The 4,854-nt window shown below is 41.6% G+C and overlaps 1 pseudogene; it reads left to right on the forward strand.

Annotated features, from left to right (window-relative positions):
• Positions 1-244: 244 nt before the first annotated feature.
• Positions 245-657, forward strand: LOC139076691 (small ribosomal subunit protein eS27-like pseudogene; annotated as a pseudogene).
• Positions 658-4,854: the final 4,197 nt, after the last annotated feature.

The raw sequence follows: 4,854 nt of genomic DNA on the forward strand, positions 1-4,854 counted from the left end.
TTGTACGCCCACTATGGAAGAGACTGGCAGTTGCTTAAAAAGCTAAATGTATACCTACTGTGTGATGCAGCCATTCCACTCCTAGGTCTTTACCCAAGGGAAAACAAATATCCATACAAAGATTGGTACACAAATATTCATAGCAACTTTATTTGTAATAGCCCCAAACTGGAAACAACTCATATTTCCACTAAAAGGTGACTAGAGAGAGATCTGGATGGACTGGGCTTGTAAAAGAATCAACATGCCTTTTGCTAGAGATTTACTACATCCATCCTTGGAAGAGGAAAACAAAAAAACAAAAAGAAATTGCTAGTTCAGAGCCCAAATTCTTATTTTATCCATGTGAAACATCCAGGTTGCTACAAGACTCCCACAGTTCCCGGCCACGCTGAGACGGCGGTTCTTTGTGTCGGTCGTTCAACGGTGTTGTGCCAGCCACCAGGAGGGAAGGCCAACCCACAGAGGGCTGTTCACATGGAAGAAGGCAGCCCAAAGGATCCTCACAGCTTCCCGAATCTGCGTCATATCTCAGAAAGCCTTATCAGTTCAGTCATTCTGGTTAGTCTACCAAGATAATGTAATTATGTTTAATTCCATAAGGTACACAACAGCAACCTCCTATTTTGGTGCCACTTTTTCAATAAAGTTTTGATTATGGGCCAAAAAAAAAGAATAGATAAATAAGTGTGGTATGTCCGTATAATGAAGTACTACTCAACAATAAAAAAGAATGAACTATTGATAACACGCTACAAGACAGATGAATCTCAGATTAATTACGTGGAATGAAAGAAGCAAAAATATTTATATGTACTGTATAATTACATCTAGATAAAACTTTCAAGAATACCAACCAAGCTCTGATGACAGATAGCAGACCAGCAGTTGCTGTGGAAGGACAGGGGCAAAAAGGAGGGGCTGCCTAGGGCAGGTGGAAACTTCTGTGACTGATGGTCACATTCATTGACTTGGTTATGACGGTCTCCAAGTATACACGTGTCAAAACTTAACACAATTTTTATTTTAAATATATGCAGTTTATTATATGTTGATTAGACCTCAAAAAGCTGAGAGAAAAATCTTTGCATGATTCGGCTGCACATTCCAGAACTCTCTTGTTTAAAAAACCAAAAAGACCCATTTAAAGCTCAGAATTGAAAAGCAAAAAAGGTTGATCTACAGTCTGGGGCAGAAATTTTGGGGGGTAAATGACACTGCTTGTAGATAACTCACCCGGCGATATCGTTCTCAGTAGCTCAGAGTTTGATCACAACTAGGTTACGAGTGAACAGGAAGCAGCTCAGCGAGGAAAGAAGGGGTTCACTCTAAATCCAGCAACTTGTTCAGCCGACAAATTATTCAAATACATATCAGTTACACCTTATATTATTTCTTTATAGTGATGGGAAAGTGGGGGCCATGGAGAATTGTAAGTTGTGGACTATCCTCAAACCATGGAATTTCTTTTTTCTATTCTAATGATGAGTGAAAAGAAAACAGAAAGATAGGTTTCTTTTTGGAAGAACTTAGGAGAGAGAAAAAAACATCTTTGAGCTAAAGGGGTTTTTCAAATGACATCTCATGTCAGCAATTGTTGTAAGTAAGATGCCACAGGAGCTGTAAAACCGTAACCAGAACAGACAGAAGCCACCTGTGGGCCACCGTGGACCAGCCCAAAGCAAGCATGAGTGGAGAAGTCTACAGTTTTTTTGGGTTTTTTTGCATCAAAGGAAGATACACACAAAGTTCATAAACAGAGAAATTGCTGTTTAGGTTAACTGAATGGTGTTGGTGTGTGAGTGCTACATTTCTTTAAGACTTGCTCTATAATTTTACCTTTTTCTTGTTGATATCAGTTCCTTAATATTTATGTTACTTTTTAAAAGAATTGCTTTTTATGAAAAAACAAGTTAGATATTAATATTGTTTTCACTCAATTATACGTTTTCAGGAAAAGCAATTCTGACCAGAATGTATGCTAAAAAGATTGTTATATTTGCATAAATGAGGGCAATTAATGTTTAAGCCTCTATTGTAGAGATTGACAAGCTATACAGCTTGTAGGCCAAACCCAGCAGATGGTCTGTTTTGGTATGCCCCACAAGCTATAAATGGTTTTTATGTTTTGAAATGAATGTTTAAAAAAAAAAGAGGAGGAAGAGAAGGAAGAAAAATATGTGACAGAGATTGCTATTTAGCCTACAAACTTAAAACGTTTACTTTATATTTGGCCTTTGACAGAAGAGTTTGCCAGCCCTGCTCTGGGGTATGCGGGGATTGCAAGCACCCAGCGCGTATCGGACTTCCCCATCTTTTAGTCCATTGCAGACACGACAGATCAATTACAGCTCTCTTTCCTAGCTAGGCCTGATTAGGCCACAGAATCTGTCTCCGTCTTCTCCAGGCAGCCATTCCAAAGCAATGGGAATCGGCATGTGGATGAAACCTTGCCATGCCCAGACTTGTAGATATGCCTGACTGATTCAATCTTCTTCAGGCCAAATGACAGCATCTAAGGACTATCGACAGTTACACTCAGATTAACTGTTTAATCAGAACAGTAAAACCCAGGAACCTTACAGCTCAGCTAAGAAAAGTGAATGGAAAAAGTGATATTAGTGTGGTCATAAATTCAAAGAAGTCTTATTTATATGCTAATCCTCCCTGTTAATCCATGATCGGCTAAGAACTGTACTCCATTAATGCTTACCCTTAGCTTGAGGGAGGCCTTTTAACATGCTCCTGTGTTTCTGGGCTTGGCTGCAAGCTGTGAGATTAGAATGTTCCTTTGGCACAGGAAATTTTAAGCATCTTAAATATTTAATGTGGAAAAAACAAGGACAATATAACCTTGTCGTTAAACTGGCTGGCTCAAGGTTTCATGGAGGCAGGGCCAAGACAGGGGAGTAACGGCTGAGGAATAGGGCTGGTTTGAAGTTAGCAGTTGTATGCAAAATATGCTTCCAGTACCACCCCCCTCACTGGAAAATATAACCATCCACACACATGCACACGCACACACACACACACACACGTACACGGGTGCACTTCTCATGATGTCTAAAATATTTACACTGGAAGCCTTTTATACACTGGAGTTCTTTAACTATGATAATAGCTTACATATATCAAAAGGAAATTACATTCCAGAAACTTCACATACCATTTCTATTCCTTATAACAACTCCATAAGTTAGCTTCTATTATTCCCATTTTACAGAGGAAGTAACAGAGGTTTAGAGTTTAGGAAATGTGGCCAAATTCACATCAGCTAGTAAGTGCCTGGATGGGGTTTTACACCCAAGCCACCATGGGGCAAAGCAAGCTTTCTCTCCCTCACACTGGGGCGTGTTGAGACAAGGAATGGGGTACTGAGGGTGGATCTGAGTGGACTCCAGGGTCCTACCCTGAAGACTGCCCAACTGATTCAGAAGCTAAGCTGGGGAGATGCTCATCAAGGCATCCCCGCTTCTCCATGCCAGGAAATATGAAGGCCTCTATCCACTGAAGGCTGACTCACCCAAAGATTTGGCTGAGGATGCTAAAGTAAATCTCCAGTGGCGTATTTTCTTCAGGATTGAATTATACCATCAGATGTTTCTGCATACCTTCCCCACTTCAAGCAGGGAGATGGTTTCTGGATTTACACAGTGCCTTGGACAAATAGGAGATGACCAGTGGATTTTGAAGCAAAAACAAATGTGTGTCATGGAGCTACTACTCATGTGGCTCTTGGATTTGTTTTCTCCCAGGAAACTTAATGGTACTGAAAGGCTGAGGTGTTTAGGGGCAGGTAGCACCACTTTTTCTTAAAAACAAACTGCAAACAAATCCTTCCTATCCTTGCCACCTACCATCAACTTCTTTGAGGACTGGTGAAGCAAGGAATGTCAAACTGAAGGGTGAGAAAGGGAAGTGGAAAGCATTTAATTATACAGAATGGTTAGGACAAGGCAAGACAGATGTTGTCTTACACAGAGAATATATTCCAAGCTAGGCACTTCTTCCTATTGTTCCTGCTAAGTACAGCCAAAACCCTGGGCATTACACATACAACAAACCTAAGAAGACTCTGAAAGGTGAAGAGAAGAAAGTAAATTAGCTAGTGACCTTGGGACCCAAGAAATGACAGTGACGAGTCCCTGGGTTTGTTGTTTGTTTGTTTGTCTCGTATACCCTGGGTATATTATCTGGGTTGTACAGTCAGCAACTCAAAATGCCAAGAAGCATAGACAAAAAAAGCCCCAATAAAAGTCTGCTATGTCTAGCCCAAGGACCAGGAAAAGGGCAGCCTAGCAGAGAGAAAACTTTTAGACAATAACCACTCAACTCCAGTCAATCACAACAGAAAAAACTGTGACACCCCCCCATCCCCTTCAGCAAAAGCCAAGTAGGACTTGAGACTTTCACCCAGGCTGTAACAAGGTGCCCAAACAACCCTTACTGTGGTAGTGTCAGAGAAGGCCAAGTGGGCAGCTGGGACTTTCATCCCTCCTTGGCAGTAAGGAGGTTCCCACTGAAGTGTCATTGCAGACCATGTGGGGAACAGCAATGATTTGCCCCTCCCTTCCCCATCAGGATGGTATCAGAGGAGGCTTAGTGGGGAGCCTGGGTTTCCACCTCCATCTAGCAGTAACATGGTACCCTCTGTCTCCAGGGTGCCAATGGAGACCAAGGGACTTCTGCCCCCATTTGGCAGTAATGAGGTGGCATACCTCTCCTGACTTTTTCTCCACTGGAGCGGTGTCAGAGGATGTCTGCTAAAACAGAAAATTTAAGTAAGAACCAGAGTCGCATAGCATAATGCCCCAAATGCTGAGGGTACAATAAAACGTCACTTGTTATTCCAAA

This window comes from Equus przewalskii, chromosome 17 (genome assembly GCF_037783145.1).
Source record: "Equus przewalskii isolate Varuska chromosome 17, EquPr2, whole genome shotgun sequence".
NCBI lineage: Eukaryota > Metazoa > Chordata > Mammalia > Perissodactyla > Equidae > Equus > Equus przewalskii.